This window comes from Xenopus laevis, chromosome 8L (genome assembly GCF_017654675.1).
Source record: "Xenopus laevis strain J_2021 chromosome 8L, Xenopus_laevis_v10.1, whole genome shotgun sequence".
Taxonomy (NCBI): domain Eukaryota; kingdom Metazoa; phylum Chordata; class Amphibia; order Anura; family Pipidae; genus Xenopus; species Xenopus laevis.
The window spans coordinates 13,150,586-13,168,340 of NC_054385.1; the positions used below are offsets into that span (position 1 = coordinate 13,150,586).

The window sequence follows — 17,755 nt, forward strand, 5'->3', positions numbered from 1 at the left end:
AGAGGGATGGGAAGAGGAAAACATTTTTTACTTCCTTGTTTTGTGACAAAAAGTCACGCAATTTCCCTCCCCACCCCTAATTTGCATATGCAAATTAGGATTCGGATTTCGTTCGGCCAGGCAGAAGCATTCAGCCAAATCCAAATCCTGCTGAAAAAGGCAGAATCCTGGCTGAATCCCAAACCGAATCCTGTATTTGGTGCATCCCTACATATTCTATTTGGGGCCTTACCAGTGCTTTGTACAGTGAAAGAATAACCCCCTTCTCCCGTGAATCAAAGGTGCACGAGTTTTGTCAGCGGTTTTTCCTCCCACCCCAGACTAGGATTTTGATAAATCCGCCCCAGAAAAGCATTAAACTAGTGTATATAGTGAAAGAGTTAACTGTTGAGCTGAAAGAAAGTAGGGCAAGCCAACAAGTATAGTCAGCAATGCGTACTCTGAACCTGTAGCTCTCAATCCATGTTACAGAAGTAGCGAGCATGACAAATTACATATACACAACTCACACAACTCACCAGAAAGGGAAAGACAGCATGAACTTGTTAGGAAGCTACAGCTTCACTTAAAAACAAGGGCAGCAATAATAATGCCCTATACCATCCCCTCTGAGCAGCCATTGCCCGGGCAAGTCTGTCATGAAGTCAGTACTTGCACATTATTATTATTATCATTATTATTTATCATTATTATTATTATTAGAAGCCTTTCCCAAAAACGAGTCCAAGTGGGCACGTGCAAGATGCAGGTGAGCTGCAAGTCACGCAGCAATGGGGCAAGGACAGGCGGTGATCTATAGACAGAAAGGAGGACACAATATTTCCAAGGCACTGAATACGCAGGTGCAGCAAGCAATCTATTGGTACTAACATCAAAGTCTGTTCTATACAGATCAATCCATTTCTCGACAATGAATTTTTTTTTTTTTCAGTCCTCAAGCAAAATTCTACCAATTGATTTCTGTTGAGAGTTATTTGTAAAAAAAAACGGATACTGAAAGCAGCATCTCCATGTCCCTTTCTGTTGTCTGCACTGATGGTTCTGACTTTTGAAACACAGTATAACAGACCTGTGAAGAAGGCCACATATTTCAATTTAAAAAAAACAAATTCTCTGTAAGCTACAAATGTATTGTCATTGCTTCTTTTTATTATTCATCCTTCTATTCAGATCTCTCCTGTTCACATTAAAGTTTCTTAGCCAAAACAATGCATGGTTGCTAGGGTAATGTGGACCCTAGCAACCAGATTTCTGAAATTGCAAACTGGAGAGCTGCCAAATAAAAAGCTAAATAACACATAAAAAACTAAAACCAATTGTCCCAGGCTATTCCTCTCTACATCATACTAAAAGTTAATTTAAAGGTGAACAACCTATTTAAAGGACAAGGAAAGTTAATCTAAAGAAGTAGGCTAGAAATGTTGTACATTATGTTTTGGGCTTCTGTACCAGCCCAAGGCAACCACAGCCCTTTAGCAGTAAAGATTTGTGTCTCCAAAGATGCCCCAGTAGCTCCCCATCTTCTTTTCTGCTGATTCACTGCACATGCTCTGTGCTGCTGTCACTTACTGAGCTTAGGGACCCACTCACAATACACAGTTCACATAGAATAGAAATGTCACAATATAAAGCTGATTAGTAATTAATACAGATAATGACTACATGGCAGCACAGAAACCAGTGCAATTAGCATCAGAATTTAATAATCAGCAAACCTGTAGCATCAGCTTATATTACAGGGGAAGCTCATTTTCTGCTGGATAATTAGTGACGAGCCCTAAGCTGGAGCTTCTCAACAGCTGCTCAGAGCCCACTGAGCATGTGAGTGTCACAGACACTTTCCAAGATGGTGACCCCCTGTGACAAGTTTGAAGTCCTGGATCATTGCTGCTATTGACAAGCTGAAACTTTAGGTTGGTGCAATAGGTTCAGTATATAAAATATGCCATTTTAGCCCTATTCATTTTGAGGGTTTAGTACTCCTTTAAAGGGATACTGTCATGGAAAAACATGTTTTTTGCAAAACACATCAGTTAATAGTGCTACTCTAGAAGACTTCTGCACTGAAATCCATTTCTCAAAAGAGCAAACAGATTTTTTTATATTCAATTTTGAAATCTGACATGGGGCTAGACATTTTGTCAGTTTCCCAGCTGCCCCCAGTCATGTGACTTATGCCTGCACTTAAGGATGGAATTACTTTCTGGCAGGCTGTTATTTCTCCTACTTAATGTAACTGAATCAGTCTCAGTGGGACTTGGCTTTTACTATTTAGTGTTGTTCTTAGATCTTCCAGGGAGCTGCTATCTGGTTACCTTCCCATTGTTCTGTTGTTAGGCTGCTGGGGAGGGGGGGAGAGGGAGGGGGTGATATCACTCCAACTTGAAGTACAGCAGTAAAGAGTGATTGAAGTTTATCAGAGCACATGACTGGAGGCAGCTGGGAAATTGACAATATGTCTAGCCCCATGTCAGATCTCAAAATTGAATATAACAAAATATGTTTGCTTTTTTGAAAAATGGATTTCAGTGCTGAATTTTGCTGGAGCAGCACTATTATCTGATGCGTTTTGAAAAAAAAAAAAACATTTTCCCATGACAGTATCCCTTTAAGTTAAAAAAAAACCATAATAAATCTACAGCTCAAACCATACTGTATCTACTTAACAGCCACATCTCGTAAATCAAGCTCGGCTTCTCTTCAAAAACCAACACTAATTATGGCATTAAGAAGCACGACAACCCTCATTTAAACACAGACAAGTCATCTGAAGGGAAGAACAGGCTGAAATGCCTTCACAAATCAGTCATGAAAAAGGACTCCATTTCTCTTAAAATAAAGTATTCATATACAATGAATGCAGCCCCAGTGTTGACAAACGAAACATGGAATAAAAAAAAACAAAAAACCCAGAAACAATAGCTTTTTCTCTGCCGTACCTGAAAGCTAATAGGTGCTCCGGAATATGACACAGAAGCCTGGAAAAACATGATATAGTGCGAGCACTAATGTAGCTGGAGTGCAGTCCCCTGGTTCATTCTCAGCAGCAAATATGACATATAATTGTTGCTCAGCAGTTAAGTAATGAGGCTTTCAAAGTGCCTGCCCCTGTTGGAGGAATCCAGGCTGCTGGACGAAGGAAGCTATAAGGTTTAGATACAAGTTAAACCAGTCTTTTCTCATTTTGTAATGAGCTCATCTGACACCCTTAGGCACTGGAGAAAAATGCAGTGTGGCTACAGGTCATGAGTACATATAAATGCACATAGCCATTCTTTTTTTATTCCAGGCAGCTCATGCACCCAGCAATACTTCATTTGAAGCAATTACTTAAAAGGGTGGTCCACCTTTAAAGGGCTTGTTCACCTTTGAGTGTGATGTAGAGAGTGATATTCAGAGACAATTTGCAATTGGTTTTCATTTTTTACTATTTAAGGTTTTTGAGTTATTTCGCTTTTTATTCAGCAGCCCTTCAATTTGCACTATAAACAATCTGGTTGCTAGGGTCCAAATTACCCTAGTAACCATGCATTCATTTAAAAAAGGAGACTGGAATATGAATAGGAGAGGACCTTACTAAAAAGACGAGAAATACAAATAAGCCTTACAGAGTATTCGTTTTTTAGATGGGGTCAGCGACGCCCATTTGGAAGCTGGAAAGAGTCAGAGGGAAAAGGCAAACAATTCTAAAACTATAAAAAAAATAATGAAAACCAATGGAAAAGTTGCTTAGAATTGACTATTACATACTCAAAGTTTATTTAAAGTTGAACCACCCCTTTGAGTTAACTTTTAGTATGTCATAGAAAGGCTAATTCTAAGCAACTTTTCAATTGGCCTTCATTTTTTCTTCTTTATAGTTTTCAGTTTTTTGCCTTCTTCTTCTGACTCTTTCCAGCTTTCGAATGGGAGGGGTCACTGACCCCATCTAAAAACAAATACTCTGTAAGGCTACAAGTGTTTTGTTATTGCTACTTTTTATTACTCATCTTTCTATACAGACCCCCTCCTATTCATAGTCCAGTGTCTTATTCAATTCAATGCATGGTTGCTAGGGTAATGTGGACCCTAGCAACCAGACTGCTGAAATTGCAAACAGGAGAGCTGCCGAACAAAAAGCTAAATAACTCAAAAGCCACAAATAATAAAAAATGAAAACCAATTAAATTATCTCAGACTCTCGCTCTCTACTCTCACTCATACTAAAAGTTAATTTAATGGCTAATTCTAAGCAACTTTTCAATTGGTCTTTTTTTTAAATATAGTTTTTAAATAATTTGCCTTCTTCTTCTGACTCTTTCCAGCTTTCAAATGGGGTCACTGACCCCTTCTAAAAACAAACGAGGGGGAAACAGTAAAAAAAAATTTCTGGTTCAGTTTGGCCAGGCACTTGGATTTGGCCGAATCCTGCTGCAAAAGACAGAATCTTGACAGAATCCCAAAACGAATCCTGGATTCTGTGCATCCCTAATTTAAAGGTCAGTACTACAGGTATGGAACCTGTTATGCAGAATGCTCGGGACCTGGTGTTTGCCGGATAAGGGATATTTCCATAATTTGGATCTTCATACCTTAAATCTACTAGAAAGTAATGTAAACATTAAATAAACCCAATAGGATGGTTTTGCTTCCAATAAGGATTAATTATATCTTAGTTTGGATCAAGTACAAGCTACTGTTTTATTATTACAGAGAAAAAGGTATATAAAAATTTAGATTATTTGATTATAATGGGGTCTATGGGAGACAGCATTTCTGAATTTGGAGCTTTCTGGATAACAGGTTTCCAGATAACAGATCCCATACCTGTATTATTTTTATAGAGCTACTAAACCTCTCTGCTGGTACTGAAAGTTTAGTTTATAAAATACAAAACTTCAAGTGACATCATTTTTAGGCTTTACTTCTCCTCTAAAGCCTCCTGATCACAGTTCTGGCAAGTTTGCATAAATGACGCTAATCAATTAGTTTACAACTGGTATCTGGGTAGGACCACAGTGTGTAGCCATTTTTTCCGAACCTCCAAGACCAAGGGGTATATTTATCAAAGAGTGAAGTTAGAGATCGTCACAGTCCGCTAGAGGGAAATACCGCCACTCTCCATTCATTTCTATGGAATTTTCTGGAAACCCATTTGTCCAGAAAGATCCGAATTATGCAACGCCTGTCTCCCATAGACTCCATTTTATCCAAATAATCCACATTTTTAAAAAGAATTTCCTTTTTCTCTGTAGTAATAAAACTTCCCCTTGTACTTGATCCCAACTGAGATACAATTAATCCTTATCGGAAGCAAAATCAGCCTATTTGGGTTTATTTCAAGTTTACATGATTTTCTAGTAGACTTAAGATATGATGATTCAAAGTACGGAAAGTTTCATTATCCAGAAACCCCCAGGTCCTGAGCTTTCTGGATAACAAGTCCCATTCCTGTACTTGATCCCAACAAATTAATCCTTATTGGAAGCAGAAACGTCCTATTGAATTTATTTAATGTTTACATGATTTCCTAGTAGACTTAAGGTATAAAGATTCAAGATCCGTTATCTGGAAATCCCCAGGTCCCGAGCATTCTGGATAACAGGTCCCATACCTGTACAGCGATTGGCCGACTATGAAACTTGAACAGAGGTTAAGAAACATTGGATTATGCAAATTCGGATTTTAGAACCAATTTTTGGAATGGCAAGCATTATATCCATATAGTTGCTGCTCAAAGTCAGGTCTACAGCAGCCTTCTGACAGCAAACACAACCCAAACACAAGCTCATTGTGCCTATGATTAAGTGTTGAGAGAACATGAAATGTGCAAGGCTGAAATGTATGTTTCTACTTTTTAACTACAACTGCCTGGAGGGCCCTGCTCTACAAACAATACGGTGATCTCCGCTCCCCTAACCTGAAGGTTCAGGGCAGAGCACAGTGGCGTAACTCAATATCACTGGGCCCCACAGCAAATTTAAATTTAGGGTCCCAAAAACATTTGTAAATTGACCTATTCTATCAAGACATATTTAAATGACTCGCTTATTAGGACTTCACTGGGCCCTCTACACTTCTGGGCACCCTCATACACGTAAAAAAAACTCCTCATACACGTAAAAAACATTTTTGATGCCATCAGGTTTAACTTACCCTTTATAGAGAATTTAAAAAAAGAACCCTTCCACAGTCTTGTAAATATAACATGAAACATTCGCTGTTTAAATCAATTATTTGTGTATGATCTCATGCCACATAACAACATTTTTAGCATCTCTGTCTAACCTTAGCAATAAAATATAACACAAACTAGGAATTACTTTAAAAGGAAATAAAACCATTCAGCAATAAAATCTCGGGCAGAGGCTTTGATAACAATTAGTGACAGCTAAAGCAAGAAACTTCAGTAAAGTAGTGTGTCAAGACAAATAAAAGATTCTATATAAAGAAGACAATCCCCCGAGCTAGAGGGAGCAGGGAAAAAGAATGTGTAGCAAGGCCATTCTCAATGCAGTCCCTTTGTTAAAACACTGGGCGGCAGAGCTTGGAAGCTGGCAACACACAAACATTTTATCTCCACCAAGAGAACATTTACGGAAAACGAATTAGAAAGGCCAAGAACAGAAGCAGTGATCACTTTAACTCCACTGGCATTTAATCACAGAACATGCCCATGGAACCTCAATCAATGCAAATTGGATCACTTATTCATCACAGTTCCAAGATATCAAACAAATGAAGTTGGGGTTGTTCCCACTGGATAAGAGGCGCGTAAAGGGGTGTTTCACCTTAAAGTTAACTTTAAGTATGTTATAGAATGTCCTGTTCTAATCAAGGCAACTTTTCAATAGGTCTTCGTTTTTTAGAGGTTTTAAATTATTTGCTTTCTTCTTCCGACTCTTTTCAGCTTTAAAATGGGGGTCACTGACCCCATCTAAAAAACAAATGCTCTGTTAGACTACAAATGTATTGTTATTGCTACTTTTTATTACTCCTCTTTCTATTCAGGCCTCCCCTATTCATATCCCAGTCTCGTATTCACATCAATGTATGGTTGTTAGGGTAATTAGGATCCTAGCAACCAGAATGCTGAAACTGCAAACTGGAGAGCTGCTGAATAAAAAGCTAAAACAATAAATGAAAACCAACTGCAAATTTTCTCAGAATCTCTCTCTAAATCATACTAAAATGTATCTCAAAGGTGAACAACGCCTTTGTAAACTCTACATCATATTAAAATTGATCTCAAAGGTGAACAACCCCTATGTAAACTCCCTGTGCAAAAATGTAATCACTGAAGAGACTTTTTGAAATCTCTAAATACCTGCCACCGGTTGTTCAAAGGATAATAGTAAGGTTGCAGCATCCCCTTAATCACTTAGGATTCCTTCTGCTCCTCTAACTCACTCTGCCCCCTCCCTCTGATATTTCCTTTGGCTGTTGGCTCATGAGCATGCTCACTTCTTCTCAACTCAGATTAATAAACACACCCTCCAGTCTAGCAGTAACCATTACAGTGTTAATCCAAGCAGGACTTGTCATCATAGTAAAGTCTGCCTGTGTTAGCCTGCATTCTTTAATTGTATGAACTTTACATCACATATGTGCTGTTAGCAGATATAAATGCACTGATGATGTTTTAGATGTAAAATGGCCCCCGGTGAAAGCTTCTATTTGTTTTAGGGAAATGTAATGATGCTGGCAAACAGAGGGGATGTATGGAGTACAAATAATGCCATTTGGGTGGAGGAGATATGCCCAATTTATATACATGGAAGGAAAATGAAGGCTTTACATGTCCTTTAAGGGGTGATATGATAACTATGTATAAATATATAAGGAGATCATATAATAATCTCTCTAATACTTTATTTACCAGTAGGTCGTTCAAGTGGAAAAGAGGTCACCCATTCTGTTTAGAAGAAAAGAGGTTCCACCTAAATATTGGGAAGGGGTTTTTTACAGTGAGAGCTGTGAAGATGTGGAATTGTCTCCCTGAATCAGTGGTACAGGCTGATACATTAGATAGCTTTAAGAAGGGGTTGGATGGTGTTTAGCAAGTGAGGGAATACAGGGTTATGGGAGATAGCTCATAGTACAAGTTCATCCAGGGACTGGTCCCATTGCCATTTTGGAGTGAGGAAGGAATTTGAGGCAAATTGGAGAGGCTTCAAATGGGTTTTTTGCCTTCCTCTGGATCAACTGGCAGTTAGGCAGATTACATATAGATTTAAAGGTTGAACTCGATGGACGTGTGTCTTTTTTCAACAGGGTAAATAAACAGAATCACTAGTAAAACATAGTTGAACGCAGCAATCAATAACAATTCAGTGGAATCAGCTAATGCGTTTATAGCTGGCTGAGAGTGTCACAGAAGAATTGCTTAGTTAGAGTAGGGAGTTTGGGAAACCCATGTGAGCTCATTCACTTCCACGCTCAGAGACGGATTATCAATATTTAAAGACATTCAGGGTTACAAAGATCCCTAAGAGACCTCGAGGCACGGAAAGCTAATGGGTTCAAACCGTGCAGCATAATTCTGCATCACTCCAAGAAGGCACGTCTAGAGAAAGACAGCTGGAATAGTTCTACCCCCCCCCCAGCCTTACAGCCTGGAATGTGAGAACAACATCGCCTTACTTGCTATAGTATGGATATTTCCCAGCATAAACCAACAGTCATATATTTTAGTTCTAGAACAGCTGGAGGGACATTCTTTAACATGCGATTACTCATCCTTCCCCCAACTTGGTCCAACTATTGGCAGAACTATTTATACCTGAGCCCGACCTGCACCCCTCCAATGTCATCAGAGGTAGATGGGGTAATTGTCAGAGCAGGGGGGGGGTGCCAAAAGTATGGAGACTGACCAGCCACCAACCAATGACCTGCATGTAGTGTCCAGTGTCATCCCAAACTGGTCTGATCTGCAGGTTCCTTGAATTTCAGGCTGAACAGCTCATTACTTATCCTCAGATCTTGCTGCAACATCTGCCAACTTTTGAGTGGAGGATTCTGGCCAGGGTTGGACTGGGCCGGCGGGAAACCGGTAAAAAAACCTGGTGGGCCCCAGGCGCCGAACCCTGCCGGGGTTGTTCACTTTCCAACACTTTTTTCAGTTCAGTTGGTTTCAGATAGTTCACCAGAAATAAAGGCTTTTTCCAATTACTTTCTATTTTCTCTGTGTTTTTCTGTTTTCTAATATTGAAGTGTAATTTTTCAAATTCTAAAGCTGCTCTGGTAGGGGAGAGGAGTCTCCGACCCTATAAAATGTTCTAAATTGATACATTTAGTTGATACATTTTTTTTCTTCTTTGTCCCTGCTGAGCAGAATCCTTAAAGGCAGCTGTAAGAATTGATACAATAGTTGCTAATGATACAGAGATGCTGCTGAGAAATGTATCAACTCAATGTTTCAATATTGTAACAGTTCAGAATCTGCACCTGAATTACTGAGCTGCCAAACTCAAAAGACCAGACAGAGACATTAATCGTTAAACTTATATTTTGAAGAAACGGTAAAAAATAAAAAATGTCAAGTAATTGAAAAAAGTCTCTATTTCTGGAGAAAAGTCTGAAAACAACTGAACTGAAAAAAGTGTTTGGAAGACGTGGCCCCTGTAGTGCGGTGTGGGGGTCCCTGGGGTGGGCCCTGCACCCACCAGTGCGACCCTGATTCTGGGATACATATTTCAAAAGCAAGGGGTGCCACAAATTTGTGGCCATCAACAACAGAGACCACTGGCACAGGTCACTTCCCCCCTACATCTGAAACATATATAAAGAATACTGGAAATATATTATTTTAATAAATAGTACTAACAAACTGACCAGTCACAGAGTATTAAATCAAACACATGAAGCCTAAATCAGGTGGTAGGCAACCTGTGGCCCTTCTGCTGCTAAATCATGGGAATCTATTTCATCTGAAAATTATTTTTATTTATATACAAATAGATCCCCCTGGTTTATATTGGGCCGCTGGAAATCTAAACACACCCATTATATACACAGCTCCCGGCTGTAAGATATTTTGGGAGTAGTATTTCTACAAAGACTGAATGGCATTTAGGTTGGTAGCCCTGGTACAGTTAAACATGTGATACAATGATACTCCTAGGAGACATTGTACTTTCCATACAACTGAAAACATATGCAAAACAGTATATATAGAAAAGCCATGGTCTACACAATCACAAAATAGCTTTAACATATAGGATAGATAGATGATAGATATGTGGCACGGTAAATTCTAATTTCAACAGAAAATTAATTTAACTATGTAGATACCCCTAAGGCACATTGTACATTTACATCCAACAAACACACGCAGGTCTGTAAACAAACTATAAAAATCAATATATCAATTTACTTGACTGATCCAAGAAAACCGCAAGACATGCATAAGATCTTGATAGACAGCTATATAGACATACAGACATACTACATTTCTATCCACAACCAAAACAAATGCACACAACTGTGTATTCTCAAAATCAGTACAAGTATGGGATCGGTTATACGGAAACCCTTTATTCGGAAAGCTCCAAATTACGGAAAGGCCGTATCCCGTAGACTCAATTTTATCCAAATAATCCATATTTGTAAAAATGATTTCCTTTTTCTCTGTAATAATAAAACAGTAACTTGTACTTGATCCAAACTAAGATATAATAAACTGACCAATCACATTTGCTATTACTATTTTTTACAAGCAAAACACATACAACTTCAAATGTAGAAGCGGAATAAGTACATAGGTATGAGATCCATAATGCATGAAACCTGGGGTTTCCATTGGTCCTTCAATAATTGGGAGCACCATACATTAAGGCTACTAAAGAAAACTACTGAAACATCAAAAAAAGACACACAACGGTTGCACGCAGATTTAAGAAGCTAAAGGTGGCCATACACGGGCATACGAGAGTCGGCCAGATGTTGATCAGGCAGGGTTAAAAATCCAGTCGGATCGTGGACCGTATCTGTTTGTTGATGCAGTCCCGCAATCTGACCGACCGTACTCCTGCATTATGATCCGAGCCCTAGGGCCACGATCGAATCAGTCCAATATCGCCCACCTTAACGTGGACATATCGGGAGAGATCCGCTTGTTTTGCAACATGGCCAAACGTGCGGATCTCTCTGTGTATGGTCACCTTTATTTACCAACAAGTACAAGGTGCTGTCTTATTTATACAGAGAATAAGGAAATCTGCCATAAAAACAGAATTTCTTGCGAATGGAAAATGGCCTTCCAATATTGCAGAGCTCTCTGGATAATGGGTTTGATAGATGGTTTGAGATATATATATATATATATATATATATATATATATATATATATATACATACACACATACAATATATACACACAAACACCCCAATCAATGAATCCTGTATCACACACATTATAGATAAACCACAAAGGCTAGTCAGAAGATTCACAATTCATAAATAGATTGATAGATATATAGATAGATGTTATATATATATTATATATTAGAGAGAGAGAGAGAGAGAGAGAGAGAGAGAGAGAGAGAGAAAGAGAGAGAAAGAGAGAGAGAGAAAGATAGAGAGTAAGAGAGAGAGAGAAAGATAGAGAGTAAGAGAGAGAGAGAGAGAGAGAGAGAAAGAGAGAAAGAGAGAGAGAAAGAGAGAGAGAAAGAGACAGAGAGAGATAGACAGAGTAGATAAAGTAGGGATGGATAGATAGATAGATAGAGAGAGAGAGAGAGAGAGAGAGAGAGAGAGAGAACGAAAGAGAGAGAGAGAGAGAGAGAGAGAGAGAGAGAGAAAGAGAGAGAGAGAAAGATAGAGAGTAAGAGAGAGAGAGAAAGATAGAGAGTAAGAGAGAAAGAGAGAGAGAGAGAGAGAGAAAGAGAAAGAGAGAGAGAAAGAGAGAGAAAGAGAGAGAGAGAGAAAGAGACAGAGAGAGATAGACAGAGTAGATAAAGTAGGGATGGATAGATAGATAGAGAGAGAGAGAGAGAGAGAGAGAGAGAGAGAGAACGAAAGAGAGAGAGAGAACGAAAGAGAGAGAGAGAACGAAAGATAGACAGAGTAGATACAGTAGAGATAGATAGATAGATTACAAGATAGATAGATGATAGATATAAAGATAGACAGATTAAAAGAGAGAGAGAGAGAGAGAGAGAGAGAGACGATAGAGAGAACGAAAGAGAGAGAAAGAGAGATAGACAGAGTAGATACAGTAGAGAGAGAGAGAGAGAGAGAGAGAGAGAGAGAGATAGAGATATGATAGAGAGAGATAGATAGATATTCAAGACTGTAAATAGTATATATCCATATATATATATATATATAGCGATAAAATGATATAGATGAGAGGGAGGGATGTGTGTGTAGGAGAGCTGCCAATGAGTGTTCACCTGACAGACAGACAGAGAGGACAGACAGACAGAGGGAGGGATGCAGCTGGTACTATATACACACACACGCACACACGATATATATATATAATAATACACATATATATATATATATCCAGCCCCTCCTCCCTCACGTGTCTCACCAGTTGATAACGGTCCCGGGGCGCCCCCTGTCCCCGGCAGCCTAATGTGTCTGTGAGCTGAGGGAGGGGGAGCCGCGTTATCACCGGAGCAGGGAGAGGAGAGAGGGGAGAGGAGTAGCGGTGCTGCCGGGAGCACAGTGAAGACGAACTCCAGCCCGTGTCTCATACAGTGCGCGTTCCCGACGTGCTGAGACCAGAGCGCGCTCCTCTGCCCCCCCCTCCTCCTTCCTTGTGGGGGGTCTCTTATCATTTACCTCAGGAAATACTATGAAATCATGTTGATGTTATAATAAATGGCAGCGTGACACCCACACTCACACTCCTCACACCGATACACAGTGGCCTGGAGATACCTAATAAAAGTCACTGTATGAAATGCTGCAAACAAAAGAACAAAGGCAGCGCGGCTGTCCCACAACGCACGCTCTATAGGCACCGCGTAACTACTCCCGGGACTAAGAGCTTCCCGCATCCCCCCACTACCACCACTGATGGACAATAAGAGTCGTCTCTACCGTAAGGTCTCAGCCGCGCACGCTCCCGCCAGCTCCATACACTGGAGGCGCGTCACCAGCTTCTACGAGACGCGCGCGCCCGCTCCGACTGCAGCAAGAAGGGACGCGCTTCCCGTTCTCCACATACACGTTGGCACGCTGGCGCGGGGCAAGCCGGGAAATGTAGTTTTTTTTCCTGGTTTGCTAATGGAATAAACCATTTCCTTTAGGGGGCGCAAGTGGTAATTCATTGGCGGAGTGCGGAAAGCATAGTCTTATGTCTGTCACAGACAAGGTACATGCGTTATAACGCCTCCAGTGGGATCATTGATGTATTTATTCTTTATTACCTTGCGCAAGGTTTATTCCAATTCCAATCATGAGGTAAAAATGATTGCTAAGTCACTTGCAAACAGTACCAGTTCATTCTTACGTTTTTCATAGACTTCCATGTAGCAATATTACGTTCTAAGGTTTGTAATTCAGACGCCACTACTGCATGTTTACATGGTATAACTTTAAAGGGGAACTAAACCACCTTTTCATAGCCCCCTCCCCTATGTGTGGTGGGCCTAGCCATGTTGGGGTCAAATTTTCCTTGAAAATGATCCAGGCCTTATATTAATGCCATTCTTCATCAACTTTGGACTAAGAATCAAAATAGGCTCTGGCATTTCAGATGCGCAGAGGCCCAAACAGGCCCAGTTTTGTGGAGAGGCCACCAAGGGCGGTTCCGAGCGTACGGAGGGGACGGGGGGCCCGGCTGCACGTCCCACCCCCCTCTAGTTACGTTACTGCTGGAGATGCGCTGGAGATACAATAATTTTTTAATGCCTATTTAATCCCCGTTGCAACTGTCCAGATGATGAAAATTTGCACGAATTAAGAAGAGGAGACAGGGGCGACAAACAGCAGTGTGCCTAGGGGAGCCCACTACGTAAATCCGGCCCTGGGCCCAAAGAGTCCACCACCAGCCCAATAAATAGTGACTGTCTATGGCAACTTACAGCAGCCCCTCTGGCATTTGCCAGAACCCACAGGTTGCCAGTCCGAGCCTGTTCTTCATAAATAAACAGAGGTGTACTTCCCCTTCACAAAATCCAAACAAATGACAGCACCTTCACATCTCAGTGATCACCGAACTTTACTTCCTTTTAAAAAAAAAAAAGTCCCAGTAATGGATTAAAGTTGCCTGACTAGTTTATGGCTGTGTGTGCTCAGCTTTAACAAACCAGTGTCCTGCCGTTTACAGTGCTGTTTTGATTGGTGGTTTTAAATAAACAATGATGTAATGGGTCATACAGAGAGGAGAAGGAAAGGTCTTTTAACTTGGGGGTGCCAAAAGTTAGGCTCCCCCAAGTGATCGCATTTATTACCTGAAACCCCGGGCCGGTGCTCCTATCAGCAGAAAACTTCCAGCGAGAACCATGGAGCGATTGTCTTCTGGCTTCTTCTTTCTTCAAATTTCCCAGGTCTGACGCATGTGGAAGTAGAATGGAAAAGGCACCCTCTTCATTAAAGTTCAGCTTTTTGCGTTACTGCACATGCTCAGCCGAGAGAAAAAAGAAGAAGCCGGAAGAAGATCGCTCCGTGGTGCTCACTGGACGAATCCTGGGCCAAAAGTTAGGCACCCCCAAGTGAATGTATTTACTTACCTGACACCCTGGGCCGGTGCTCCTATCAGTAGAAAACTTCCAGCGAGAACCATGGAGTGATCGTCTTCTGGCTTCTTCTTCCTTCAAATTTCCCGGGGCAGACGCATGCGCAGTAGAACGGAATAGACAACTTCTTCGTTAAAGTTCAGCTTTTTGCGTTACTGCACATGCGCAGCTGAGAGAAAAAAGAAGAAGCCGGAAGCCAATCGCTCCATGGTGCTCACTGGAAGAATCCTGGGCCAGAAGTCAAGCAGCCCCAAGTGATCTGGTTTACTTACCTGACACCCCTGGCCGGTGCTCTTTTCAGCAGACTTTTAACTAGGGGGTGGCCTGGGATTCTTCCAACGAGAACCATGGAGCAATTGTCTACCGGCTTCTTCTTTCTTCAAATTTCCCAGGGAAAAACGCGTGCGCAGTAGAACAAAATAGCTGACTTCATTAAAGTTCAGCTTTTTGCGATACTGCACATGAGCAGCTGCAAGACAAAAGAAGAAACAGGAAGACGATCCCTCCATGGTGCTCGCTGGAAGAATCCCGGGCCGGTGCAGTTTTTTCCTAATAGGAGCACCGGCCCGGGGTTTCAGATAAGTACATGCGATCACTTGGAGGTGCCTAACTTTTGGCACCCCCTACTTAAAAGTCCTTTTAATTTAAGCTGGCCATAGATGTAACAATTACGATATTTCCTGCAAATTGGTTGCAGGAAAGATTGTTTATTTTCAATACAGATATGCTAGAGCTGAATCGCTGGATATACAAGTAGAAACACTAACAATGGTCGATGTTTGGGGGCCTTCAAAGACGCCTGATCAAATTTTTCTGTGAAGCTTGATCGGCGTGACGACTGATATCCAAGTCTTCTCCGATATCAGTCAACTCATCTCCTGCCGTACATGCACTGAATATCGTACAAAAATTTGTTTATGGCCACCTTAATTCTGCATTTAACAATGAATTTTTTTTTTAGTTTTTGTGTGTGAAAGCACAAGCAGCACATTGCCAGTTTTCAAATGGGGGTCACTGACCCCATCTAAAAAACAAATACTCTTAAAGCTACACATGGGGCAGCCCATTTATCAAAGGTCGAATTTCAAATTTTTAAAAATTGAAATATACTCACAATTCAACTGGGAGGTTATTTAAGAAAAAATTCGAATGGCTAATATTCAATTGAATGGTTCCGAACTGAAAATTCAAATCATACTTGATTCTTATGAATCTAATTTTTCTCCCGAAAAAAAACCTCTAATGTGAAGAAGGCTATTAACATCTCCAAATGGCTCAATGGAACTCTGCCACTGACTTGCCACTGAATTCGGCAGGTCTTAGGTGGGAATATTCGAATTAGGACTGTTTCCATCGAGTTGGGATAAATCTCACATTCAAACTTAAATTCGAATAGGGGGATTTAAATTTGAATGTGTGAATTTTTAAACTCAAATTTACTATTCGACCCTTGATAAATCTGCCCCTTATTGTTGCTACTTTTTATGACTTGTCTTTCTATTCAGCCCCTCTCCTATTCATTGTCCAGTCTCTTATGTAAATCAGCGCATGGTTTCTAGGATAATTGCCCAAAGAAAAGGGATTTATTAAAAAAAAAAAAAAAAAGAAACTGGTTTATTCGAAACAGCACACACACCCAATTTAAATTTTGGGAAACTGGAGGCACAACATGTGTTTATTGAGGTCAATTGCTGTTTATTGTCCCAAGTGAATGAGCTATTAATAGCAGTGCAACACCCATTGTGACAATGAGTAGTGCTGGGTCTATGGCCTCGACATGCACCTCAACTTCTCTCTCTGAGCCAATCGCTGGGGCCGTGAAGCTGAAGTCACATGACAGCATGCGGGTGATATAAGCATCAAGTATTCAAAGAACAGTGAGACAAAGGAATTAGTGATGTGCGGGTCGAGAATTTCTTGAACCAACCCTAATCCACCCCCTCCCAAACCGCACCCGGCCCGGGCCCGCTGCTAAAATAATTTTTATAAATTTGGATTATTTGGATACAATGGAGTCTATGGGGCAAATTCACTAAAGGACGAAGCTCCTAACGCTAGTGTTAATTCACTTGCGTAGCGCATATTCGTTAATTCGCCGATTCACTAACGGACGCTGGCATAATTTCACTAGTGTTACTTCGCCTGGCGAATTTGCGCAACGGACGTAACTACGCAAATCCACTGACGTGCGAATTTTTCTGAACGCTACCTTTTACGCCAGACTTCCTTCGCCACCTCAGACCAGACGAAGGGCAATAGAGTAGATAGGGATTGCTTCAAAAAAAGTTAAAAATTTTTCTAAGACCCAAAAAAACTTTGTTTTTTTTATGGGTGATAGGCTGAAAAACATCGAAAAAAATTTTTGGGCTACCCTCCTTCCCCCCTACATTTCCTAACTCATGGCACCTTAACTATACAGTGGGCACATGTGTAGGGTATAATAAAAATTTTATTTGCTGTTTTGAAGGTTTTCCAGGCTTGTGTAGTGATGCTACATATACCTCCATTGTAACTTCAATTTGGTGCCGTATGCAAATAAAGCATCGCTAGCGTAACTTCGCTTTGCTTGGCGAATTAACGCTAGCGCAACTTCGAAACCTTACGCTTCCCCTGAGCGCAACTTCGGATTTTAGTGAATTTGCGTAGCGCTGGTGAAAATACGCCTGGTAAAGTGCGGCAAAGCGGACGCTGGCGCAACTACGTATCTTAGTGAATTTGCTCCTATATCAGAAAGCCTTAATGTAATTCGGAGAATTCTGGATAACGGGGTTTCCAGATAACAGATTCCATACCTGTACTTAACATAAGTCTTAAAAGAAAGGTATAATTCTATAACATTTAAAAGATGAACAACCCCTTTATGTTCTAAGGACCCCACAGAGTGACAAGAGTTGGACAAGTAGATAGGTAGGCTGGGAGTTGAACGCTACTTCCTATGGGTTTGTTGGAGCAAGAGCTCCCTCTAGAGGTCAGAATCTCTTCCTGCAGCTCGAGTGGTGCACTGTAGAATGGACCATCCCTCCGCTGCAGACTGTACATGGCCCAAACACTCTTTTATTATTCATTACAGGTACAAGTACATA

At 40.7% G+C, this 17,755-nt stretch overlaps 1 protein-coding gene across 6 annotated transcripts in view; it reads right to left on the reverse strand.

The window, feature by feature from the left end:
- The window catches only part of LOC108704796 (serine/threonine-protein kinase WNK3), a 69,769-nt gene extending 56,585 nt beyond the window's left edge, over window positions 1-13,184 (reverse strand). For 2 of the 6 annotated variants that reach the window (XM_041573137.1, XM_041573132.1), the window contains exon 1: window positions 13,033-13,184. The gene's annotated coding sequence lies outside the window, so the exon portion shown is untranslated. The other 4 variants (XM_041573134.1, XM_041573135.1, XM_041573133.1 and 1 more) reach the window with 4 other exon arrangements.
- Between the last annotated feature and the right edge of the window lie 4,571 nt (window positions 13,185-17,755).